This window comes from Trachypithecus francoisi, unplaced genomic scaffold (genome assembly GCF_009764315.1).
Source record: "Trachypithecus francoisi isolate TF-2019V2 unplaced genomic scaffold, Tfra_2.0 Lachesis_group6, whole genome shotgun sequence".
In the NCBI taxonomy this organism is placed as follows: domain Eukaryota; kingdom Metazoa; phylum Chordata; class Mammalia; order Primates; family Cercopithecidae; genus Trachypithecus; species Trachypithecus francoisi.
In genome coordinates, this window is record NW_022681471.1 from 19,833,346 (window position 1) to 19,845,450 (window position 12,105).

The 12,105-nt window shown below is 40.7% G+C and overlaps 1 protein-coding gene across 1 annotated transcript in view; it reads right to left on the reverse strand.

Annotated features, from left to right (window-relative positions):
* Positions 1-11,695, reverse strand: part of ENOX2 (ecto-NOX disulfide-thiol exchanger 2) — a 334,982-nt gene extending 323,287 nt beyond the window's left edge. The window contains 2 exon segments of the mRNA XM_033201081.1: positions 10,199-10,246; positions 11,552-11,695. The gene's annotated coding sequence lies outside the window, so the exon portion shown is untranslated.
* Between the last annotated feature and the right edge of the window lie 410 nt (positions 11,696-12,105).

Sequence of the window (12,105 nt, forward strand, 5' to 3'; positions counted from 1 at the left end):
CAGACACGGCAAATTTTACATAATTTTCTTAACCAATCTTCACAATACAATGCTATATGGTTTTTGTGGTTGTTGTTGTTTTGTTTTTCTGTTTTGAGACAGGGTCTTGCTCTGTGATGCAGGCTGGAGTGCAGTGACACAATCATAGCTCACTGTAACCTTGAACTCCTGGGCTCAAGTAATCCTCCTATAGTAGACACTTTTATCCTCACTTTATAGGCAAGGAAACTAAGGCTTACTGATGCTAAGTGACTTGCTTATAGTACTTGACTGGTACTGGGATTTGAACTCAGGCAATTTGAATCCATTACTATGATAATATCCTAAGAATTAAAGGAATAGTTCTTAATTCACTGATTCGATTGGGTTTGCTTAGTGAATAAATTACATGTTGATTCAAAATAGTGAAAGTAAATTTCCTTGCAATTACACTGGGTTGACATTTTTTTTTAAATTTCATTTGACAGTTTGGTATAATGGTTAGGACAACTGGGCTCTGGAGTCAGGCAGACCTGAATTTCTTGAATTCTGTATTATGGACAAGATACTTAACCATGCTGTGTCTCAAGTTTTCTTATCTGAAAATGGGGAGGAAGTAGTCCCTACCTTGTCAGGCTGCTGGAAAGTGTCAATGACCTGATAGCATCTCGCATAGTACTTGGCACAAAATGACAACTCAGTAAAGATAGATGAGAGCTATCCTTGTATTCATAAGCAATACAAGAAAGGAAAGGTTATAAAGAAAAACGAAACTGGGATTCACTGAATTTAAGTGCTCTTTGGTTATAGCACAGATATAGTTTGGAAGGTTTTCAGTGGTCCACCCACATTCTCCAAAACTAACCTGCATCTTATGGCAAATCAGCATATTCATGAAGCAACATGAATACATTAATTGGAGTTTCCTAAAGAGTAGCAAGGAAACTTGTCATGTGCTCTGCTTAGCAGCAGTTGTCCCTAGTTTCCTGGAACCCATTCTTTCAAAGAAAAGGCTCAAAAGTAGCATATAGTACTGCTGGAAGTACCAGGCAGGTGAAGGCATCCTGCTTCCTCCCAATTCTTCAAGCCCTGGCTTCTTTCCCATTCATCTGTGGTCCTCTTCTCAGATTCCCTTCTGTCCTTCCCCAGTTTATTCTGGTTTTATCAGGATTCTTCCTCTGGCACTAGCTCTGTTTCTGCTCATCAGCATCAAGTAGTGTCTATGGAATGTGCACCTGGCACGACACTAGGTGAAATAGAAAGTCATCCAAGAGTTAATGAAAAAGACATGTGATCCATGGCCAAACAGATCTAAGATACACAGGTAGACTAGAGTTTTGGCAACACAGTAAATGCAGGTATAATGCAGGACGACTTGGTTGATTTCAGAGCACAAAAGAGTTTGTTCATCTAGTTAATGATATGCATACTGAAAAAATTTTAAAACCTGTACTAATGTCTGCAACTTAATCTGAAAGGCATAAAGGAATGGATAGATGAATAGGTGATAAAGCAAATACAACAAAATGTTCATTACAGAATCTAAATGGTGAGTATCTGGGTGTTCACTGTATAATTCGTTTAACTTTTCTCTATATTTGAATATTTTCACAATAAAAGGTTGAGAAAAAGGAGAGGTGGAAAGGGGTATGGCTTATTCAACCACAAGTGTTTCAGAACAAAATAATTATAATTATATAGAAAAGTATAAAGCAAATAGGGCAAAATAATAACAATTGGTGAATCTGAGCAAATGGTATATAAGAATTCTTGTATGATGCTTGCAATTTTTCTATATTTAAAAGTACTTCAAACTAAAAAGTTAAAAGATAATTTGTTGAGCACCAACCTCTTTTACCTAGTGTCTCAGTTGCCATCTTCAGTAGTGAGGGCATTAGGTTAATAGTAGAGATATTAGAAACAATGGTGGAAGGGCGGGGAAAAATAACAGTCACAGATATATCTTGGGGGCCTACTATATGCAAGACACTGTGCTAGGCACTTTGGAGGATTCAAAGAAGTAAAAAAACACAGTCCGTTCCCTGAGAGGGCTCCCAGTGTAAGTAAAGGAATGCCAAAGCAGTGTCTGAAAGGGTAACTGACCGGAGCAGAGTTCTGTAAGACAGAAGTATAAAGATTAGAAAGGTAGGTTGGAGCCAGATTGCAGACAGTACTAAAGGTCAGGCTGAAGAGTTTGGACGTCATCCTATGAATAATGGGAAGCCATTTACAGTATCTGAGTTAGGGAAAGAACATGATCTAAAACTGACCGGCTAGATGGTACAATTTGTTTGGGCACAGGTACCTTCAACATGCGTTTGTTTTATATTCATGTACATCTGGTACGTGTATCTACTTCCCATATCTGGATGTGACGTTTAGGGATTTCCAACATGCTGGTTGCTGCTTATTTTTCAAACAGCCACTCCCTGACATCTCTTTCCTCTTTCCTTTTTCCTCCCCCAAATCCCAAGGGCAGCGGATCAGCATGTGCCTCAGCCCTGCCGACTCAGCAAGCAATAACTAAGCCTCATAGAATGTTTTTGAATGAAGCTGCTGTGCTTCAAAACTGATTTCTTTCCTTCATGATAATCAAACCTCAATTACTGCTGGAATCACTGATTTGAGTTGGAAAGAATGAATATTCATCTAAGTAACATGTGAAGGAGTGCAGGAAGTTATGTCCTGTGTGCAGAAGGAAACAATTGTTCAAAGTGATCTCTGTATATGGAAAGAAACCCTAACAGAGACGGCATTGCTGAATAGTGGCAAGTGATTAGGGTAAAACCTCTCAAAGACTGCCAAATTAGAAAGTGGACTTTATAATCCTTTGGATATATACCCAGTAATGGGATTGCTTGGGTCAAATGGTATTTCTGGTTCTAGATCTTTGACCATGGCACATGTATATGTATGTAACAAACCTGCACGTTCTGCACATGTATCCTAAAACTTAAAGTAAAATTTTAAAAAAAGGAAAAAAAAAAAAGAAAATTTCCTGATGTCTATGATTGTATTGTAGTTATATATAGAATATTCCTTTTTTTGGTAGGAGATTCAAATAAAATATTCAGAAATGATGAAGTATCATGTTAAAATTTTATTCGCAAATGGTTATTTTAAGAATATTCTTTATACCGTTCTTTTAACTTTTCTCTAAATTGAAAGTATTTCAAAATAAAAATAAAATTTTTAAAAAAGAAAGTGGACTTTATCTGTCTTCAGTTTTTACCCCCACGAAGTCCATCCTCCAGTGCAATCATGTTACTCCCCCCATTTAAAACCCTGTGTTCACTCATCCCTACATATAGGACAATGGCCACACTTCTTAGCAAGCTGACTTACTTCACCCAACCAGCCACAGGATACCTTCCCAGACTCTTATCCCGTTCCCCTTTCCCACTTTCATTGGTTCACACACAATATCTTACCTTTTTCTGAACTATCCAGTTTTACACATTTGACTGCCTTGCGTGTGTTGGTGGTCCCTCTGCCTGGAATCCTTGCCCATCACCTCTTTGTCCACATAGAGACTAGGCAATGCCCCGCATCCTTTATGATTCAGCACAGTTAGACTCTGATCTCTAAGTTGTCCACCCCTAGCTGTAATTCCCTCCACCATATTCCCAGAACACCTTCTCTCTCTTTTGGGTACCTTTCACATCAGAATATAATCACTGGTTTGAGTGTCCATCTCCCCTATCAGACTGTGAGCTCCTTAAGGGCAGGGATTACATCACATCAAATTCATTATTATAGTCCTGGTGCTTAGCATAGGGTCTGGTCCTGTATATATGCTCAAATGTCTATTGAATGAATGAGTCTGAACATAAAGTACTCCTTGAAGTCAAACTCAGAATCTCTTGAAAGGTGAAAATTAGAATGGTATGTGACCAGAGTAATCCTAGTGAAGTATGTTTGAGGACCTGACTGAAGAAAAGCTGATAGGAGGACACCTTATGGGGGCTTATTGTGGGGCAGTTTCTATCCCAGGAAAGTCTCACTAGCAGTTGTTGCTGGCTAAAAATGAAGAGCAGCTGGAGCAGATGACAAGGGCCCTTACTGGGGATTTCTCCATCCTTATCTTTCACAGTTCACCACTAAAGCAATGTTGTTCTCTGAAGTAACATTTTCCACAGTGTCTCAATTCTCCTGAATGACTGCCATATTCATTTGTGCTCTGCCTACCGCGGCATTTAGACCAGCTTTGTTAAGTGTGGTCACTGAAAGCTCTTCGATTCTTCCACTCACCTATCATTATCATGCCAAGGAACAATGTTTTGTAAGAGACCACTGAAAAACAGAGCACCAAAAAGGGGAGTGAAGCAGAGCTAATAAAAACTATCTTTTCTCTCCTCCTAGATTGCCAATGTATTTCACTATGTTTCCATCCTACAGTGTTTTATACTATGCTTCAGTAACGGCAAAAAAAAAAAAGGAAAATTAAGACTTCAGCAAAACTTTACACTTTGTTGGAAAGAAAAAAAGGAAGCAATATGAGGAAGAGAACATAAATCTTTAGACATATGATCAGTAGCCATTTCTGAAAAGTACACATCTGGGCTGTTTTAAACAAATAGCAAAAACCAATTAGGTCTTTCTGACTAAACTGAGGTGTATGCTAATTTCTTTTTTTAAACTAAGTCTGTTTTGATCTTCAAAAATGTCAAACTGGTAACACTTTACTTTTTTGTACATATAAATCTAAGAGCCAAGCCTAGCTTGAGGAAGATTTAAGAGACATAAAATTTGTCTGAGGTGTCTGCCAAATCTCTGCAGCAGAGACAGAAACCCTGGAAAAGCTGACACAATCATAACTCTCACATCACCAGCAGGCTTGTGCAGGGCTGGGAAGCACAGAAAGTCACTGTTCCTTCTCTCACACTGTTTGTAAACAGAAGTAGATCATTTGCTTATCAGCTATCTGGTAGCTCATTTTTGCCTAGATATCTCACAGAGGAAAAAAAAAAAGAAAAAAGAACACACCCCCACGGGTACATATCTCAATTTTCAGCTGGGTGAATTTTCATTTATAAGATGGGCCCACTTGTGAAAATTTTTCTTTTATTTGCTCTTGAATGCTCTTACTCTTGTGTGCTTGCTTGCTCTCTCTCTCCCTCATTCTTTCTCTTTTTGTTCAGAAGACATTAAAAGGGGTATTTATGAGTATCTAGTGCAGTGCCTAATGAAGTGCTTTCACATAGTAAGCCTACAATAATTCATCGAATGAAGTGAAACCCTATCTGTAATTTCTACGTTCAACTTATTTCATCATGTAGCAGGAAAACCATAGACTTTTTTCCTGGAGTATTTAAAAGTAACAATTCCTTATAAAGAAATATTTTATTCAGATGACTCATGCTTAGGACTTCCGTCCCTTAAAAATCATCCATTTTTGCACAACGGGTATTATTTGTAAGGAAAACGAAGGGAAGACTACACTTCAGGATTCTGAATGACCACTGATACATTATTGTAGAGAAAATCAGATATCCTACATACACTCGATTGTATGTCGTTATGGTAATGCACTACATATGTCTAAAATCACTTAACAATGCAAGAATATAGTGCACACATGGGCTGCATTCTGTAAGTAGGATTAACTATTGAACTCAACCAAGGTCTTCCCTGGGGACAGACTGCTGGAAAATACATCTACATGACATTTAAAAAAATAAATTAACCAATGACATCGGCTCCCATGAGACACATTGTTTCTTGTACATTCAATTATTTCACAGTTTTCTGTAGCTCTCTGCTGACATCCCCATCCCAAATGACATAGAATTTCAAAAAATAAAGAAAAACAGAGCAACTGGAGCTATTCCATCTCTCCTGTATGAAGTGTTATGTACACAAAGGAAAGATTTCTGTACATGAGCACAGTGTGAACCACGACAGGGTGAGATCATGTCAGTTTGCGGCTGTTCTTGTTATGCTGTGGTCACATATAAGTTGCCCAAGGGAGTGTACAAAGCCTGTTTTCTTCCTGACAAGGACCAGCAGGGATTGCTGGAAAATAAAGAGAACAGAGTTATGGCAGGAGGTTTTTAATTTTCTCTTTAAAAAATGCTCTTTATTATAACTTTTCTTCTCGCTTTGTTGTATTTAGTTTTCCTCATCTGTGAAATAGGAATAGCTATGTGTTTAATATTTTTGCTGAGAATTAAATACCAGTAGATTGCCTGGCATACAATAGCTAATCCACACAGTCCACATCAACATTGGCTAACATTAATTAAACACCTATTATGTGCCTGGTACTGGCAAAAGACCCCCCAAAAAGGTAAATCATAGAAGGTAAAACTGATACTAGAGGAGCAAGCAGGGAGCTGATTTTCAAAGTTTTTATCAGCCAGTCTAAGAAGTTTAGATATTATCCTGAAGACAAAGGACAGCCTTTGAACTATTTTATAAAGAGGCTGGATAGCTTTAGATTTGTGACTTACAAAAATCATTCTGTCAGCATTGGTAATGAGTGGACTAGAAGAGAAGCAGGCTAGAGGCAGCAGTAATCCAGGCTAGAAGTGATGCATGTGTGTTGGGGGGTGGAAGGTATGCCCCCAACTAAGACAATGGTGGACACCGGGAAAACATTTTTAAATAACTTTTTTTTTGAGACAGAGTCTCACTCTGTCTCCCAGGCTGGAGTGTGGTGGTGCAATCTCGGCTCACTGCAACCTCCGCCTCTTGGGTTGAAGCAATTCTCCTGCCTCAGTCTCCCGAGTAGCTGGGATTACAGGCGCATGCCATCATGCCCGGCTAATTTTTCTATTTTTAGTAGAGACGGGGTTTCCCCATGTTTGACCTCAGGTGATCCGCCCGCCCTGGCCTCCCAAAGTGCTGGGATTAAAGGTGTAAGCCACTGTGCCTGGCCAAAATAACCTTTTAAAAATTAACAAATATACTGTAGATTAGGAAATAAAAATATGTAAAAGGTTAAAAGTAGAAGTCATATGCCAACCTTACTATTTGTAGCAAACCCCTATTAATATTTTTTGTGTGTTTACCATTACAGGATTTTTCCTATGTATGCCTACACAGATGTGTGTGTGTGTGTGTGTGTGTGTGTGTGTTATATACGTTTTTAAACTGGGATCTGCCACTCTGTACTGAGAGTTTTATGATGTGAATTTCCTCTTAATATATCATAAACAATTTTCCAGATCATTAAATATTGTTTGGTAAAATCAACTTACAAGACTACTTAGTAATCCATTCTATAAATGTACCACAATTGATTTCATTCAAACCCCTAGTATTGTACATTTAAGATGCTCTTTTTTTCTTTTTTGTGTTTTTGCTATTAGTATAAACAACTCTGGGATAGATGTACTGAGTATTAAATTTTTGGAAACATCATGATTGTTTCCTCAGCACAGAGCCCTAGAAGTTGAAGTGGTAGGTTAAAAGCTGTATTCCATTAAGGTTTCTGATACATATTGACAAATTGCTCTCCAGAAAAGCTGTATCAAATATAGTCCCAGTAGCAGAGTCTATGAGTAGGAGATGAACTTGAAAGTGATGTCAAGGACGGAGTGCACTGGACTTGGGTGGGTAGAAGGGATGTTTCCTGACAAAGTATCAGGGCAGAAGGAAGGTGAACTCTGTCAAGAGCAGCAAAGTAATAGGCAGGGCTAAGGAATAGGTGTTGGATAGGTAAATGATAAGAAAGAAAAAGGTAAGATAACCAGGGGAGAGTGAAGAAAAGAGGGAAAAAGTAGGTCTTTAGTGAAATTATGGGCACTTTAATTTACTGCTTTCTTCAGCAAAAGTAGCAAATGCAGCAAACAGCTAGTCTTTTCATAGCATTTGGCACTTTGTGCTACCAAGGTCCCCAGTTATATTCATGCAAATCTGTTTACCAATTCTTTTCACCCAATAATCATTTATTAGGTGACTACCATGTGTCAAGTGCTGTTCTGGATGCTATGGGTATGGAGACGAATGAAACCTCGTCCCTGACCTCAAGGAGCTCACAGTCTAGTAGTGGGGAAGACAGAAACATCCACAGACCGACACCCTACAGTGTGGTACAGGCTAGGACAGAGGTAAATGCAGGGTCCTGTGGAAGCCAGAGGCCTAACATTGCTTTGTGCGTGCATTCATGTATGTTGGGCGAGGGCTGTTGGGAAGGCTTCACAGAGGTGTTGACATACGAGCTGAGTCTTAAAGGCTGAGGAATTTCTTGCATGCCTAAGGGTCACAGATCATAGTCATATTCCTAATCAACGCCTTGAATATTTGTGCTACTGCTCTCAAAGACACCGAGTAAGGTGGGAAGGATGTTTGTGTGTAATCCAATCCATTCGAGTGGTAACTACAGCTTCCACTGTCATCTTAATGAACATAGAGACATAGCATGTTTTGGCAATATTATCGCTCCCCATAGAATATAAAGGACAAGAGGCAAGGGGGACATGCAGACTTTTAAAACAATTCTGGTAACACTGACATAATAATATTAACATCCACCAAGTCCTAATAATTTTACCTCCTAAATGTTTCTCGAATCTGTTCCCTCCTCTCACCTAACTACTCTTGGGTCTCTATTGTCTCTCTGTGGAACAGAGTAGCAGCCTCGTCCAGTCCACTTCCACTGTATCCTTCCCACTGTCATTGTCCTTAAAGTAAAAATCTGATCGTGGTGCTCTTCTAAAACATGTTAATGGTTTCTTATGGCCTACAAGCAGCACTTCTCAAATTTCAGTCATTTGAGTATTACTTAGTGATTTTTACCATATTCACACACAATGTGTTCTATTATTACTTAATATTTGTCTTTAAATGAACTGAAAACTGGTTCACTTTCTATTTTTATGAAGTAAAATCTAAAGTAATCTTAGATGTGATGGCTTAGTTCAGTTTTATGTTTTTTAAGAGATATTTGAATATGTAACTAGTAAAATTAAAATGTTTGTGGGAGCACAACGTAACTACCACTGGCAGATGCCCTACGTTTTAAGAACCACTGACCTATGGGGGCGCATTCCAACTTAGGATTGCAATCAAGATTCTTCACAACTCAGCCCCAACCTCTTTCCAGACTCTTCTCCTACCCATTACACTTCCCTTTTCCTCAACAATCTGCACTTCGGCCATGCTGAATTCTTCCACATTGAATGAACATGCCCTACTCTTACACAACCACACATCTTTCACAGACTGACTCCTCTACCTGGAATGCCTACCCTCCACTCCTTCCCTGCCTGGGGCAAACTCACTATCCTTTAAGACCTATCTGTCATGTCACCTCCGCAAGGAAGCCTTCTCCCTTAGTCTCCCTTACAGTGAGTCACACCTTCCTTTATCCCTCCATAGCACTTTGTACCTATCTCTGTTATACTACACACTACAGTATCTCAGAACTGTGGGCATCTAGCTCCCCAACTAGACCCCAGGAAGAGTTCACACCTTGTACTTCATTGCTTCTCCAATACTTCACGTGGGCAGAGGTCATGAAAGAGATCTAGTGTCCCAGGTAACTTTTTAAAATGCTAAAGTAAGATAAATCCAAAGTACTATCAAGGTTCAAATAGCTTAGAGGTATGATATGTATTATAAAGAGAATCATCTAATTCCGAAGTAGCCATACTAACTATGGTTTTGGCAGACACAATTAGCTACAGTTGCAATGACAGTTAATTTGGTTTTGGCAGCTATTTTACAGCAAATACATTCTGACATAGAAATCTGAAGTGAATCATTTGGGTTTTGACCAGGATGATCAACTATACCTATCTCTCCTTACCACAACTGGAAAGTCAAAAACAAGAATGAACATTGGGAGCAGCAAACCATGTTGAACAGAGCATGGGCTTTGGAGTCAGAAATCTGTATACTCAAACCTCAACTTATAATCTATGTGACTTTAAGTTTAACTTCTGTGCATTTTAGTGTTTTCTTCTAGAAAAAAAAAAACAGGAATAATAGTATCTACTTCATAACTCTCTTAAGATAATGCAACAAAGTATTCATGATGATGACTAGGACATTATGTGTGTTCAATAAATAGCAGTCATTATTGTCACCCAATGAGATGACTACAATTCAGATAATGTGATGCACGGGGACAGCAAATGCATTTCTTAAGAAAATAAATTGATGTCTCTAGGCTTTAAAGTTGACAGCTATAGACTGTAGCTAAGAATAGCTACAAACAAAACATCTGCAAGACAAGCTTCTTCTTGGATTTAAACTCACACCTGGAACATACCATCACACTTCTTTGTGTTCTCCAAGAATTGATCTCAAATCAGGTTCCCTAGGATGAAAAGAAAAATCATCCAATCTTAATTTTTGCCTTCAATTTTATTTGATACAGAATAATATCCAAACTATGTGTATGTTTCAAAGTGTCATGTTACTATGACCCCAATCTTCTCCACCCTATTTATTTACCAGTATATTTGTGCTGATATCTTTTATTCCAATCAGGCAAGCCCACCTGTCTCACAGTGCTCCCTCTTCTGTTTACCCTTCTCAAAGTCCAATCTCAGTAGCAGGAAGCATTTTCTCCCTCCTCTTTGACAACTTCAAATCCCCTGTACTCCGCTGGAGCCCAAATTAAAATTCACCTCCTTCACAAAGCCCGAAAGCGGGATGAGGGCTTCAGCACTTCCCGGGTTAGGTTTGAACTTCCATAGACGAACTCACCACCCCCATCAGTATGCTCTTCCACTGACCCCCTTAGCATTTTTTGCACGCGTTTGTAATAATACAATGATTAATATGGTCTGTTTCACAGGGTCTACTTATTCTGTAGAATAAAGGTGTACCCCCTAAATGTTTGTCAACATTAGTGCTATCCGTCTTTGCTAGAAACCCCTAAAGCGCTGGGTTTTTATAACCAGTCTAACTTGCCTTTTACTATCATCAGAACCCTGCACTGAACCTTAAACACACATTTCTCAAAAGCGAGATTCCTTCCCTCTTTTGCTTCCCATCCCTTCTAGAAATTGAGGGGAAACCCTTCCCACTCCAAAGACCTGGTGGGGGAAGTGGCAGGTGGCTGAGGGGCCAGTAAAGAGATGGCGAGCAATTAAGGAGGCAAAAAGAGAAAGTTTGGAAAAAAGTCACGCCCTGGGCGTGGCAAGGAATTCCCATGCCCCATAGGAAATGGGGAGTGTAGCGCAGGGAGGGTTATGTGCCCAAACCTGAAATACAAATTGAGGGAAAAGAGGAAAGAGATCACTCAACTCCTGCGGTAAGAATTCAAGTCCAGTCACCGCCTAGGCAAAACCTGGACGCGAACCCCAACTTCGGACCTCTGAGGAGGCACAGGGCCAGGGGCAGGCGGGCGGCGTTGTGGGAAAAGAAAAGGGGCGGGCGAGTTGGACCAAAAAAAAAAAAAAGAGCAAAGACAGCGCGCTCCCGGGCTCAAGAGAACTGGCGCCTAGAGCTCAAAAGCCCACCCCGGACTCCCAGTCCCGACACCCCCTCCCCTGCAGAGGCGGAGCTGGGCGGAGTTAGGCGCTGAGGACCGCGGCCCCGGAAGCACCCTCCTCCCTAGGCCCCCTCAGTCCCACAGTCCCCAGCCACGGCCACTGGGGCTTTCTGCCTCTCTGACCTCCAGCTCCCCGGCTACCGAAGCGCTAGTCCTTAAACAGCCGCGGAAAATCGGGTCGGCGCGGCAGCTCCTGGGCGCGTAGTGCCCTCGCGGCGCCCCACGCCGCGCCACTCTCGTCCGAAATGCCCGCCTCGCGCCTCCAGGCCTAGACCCGGCACTCCGACCCAAAGCTGGACTCTCACCCACACGGTGCCCACTGCGGCGTCTCTCATTGGCTACTGGTCACCGGGGAAGCCGGAGGCCCGGACCCATGGCTTCATGGGAAATGTAGTTTGAGGTCGCTGAAGGCTGTTCTTCCTGAGGGTATCCCGGAGAGACGCAAGTGAAGACCGAGAATTATGGGAGATGGAGTCGTGGGACACTTGTTTCTCTAAACGCAAAATTCTTCCCCTCCCCTTCCGATTGTCCCCTGCGCTCAGACGGGGAAGGGTATTCTGGGTATTGTAGTTTAGAATGCACTGTCTTAGAGAATCTCTCTTGGGGTTATGGATTTGTGCTTGTGGGGACAGAGGAAGGCTCTAGATTTCTTTTCATGTCGGTTAAGTTCTTAGCAT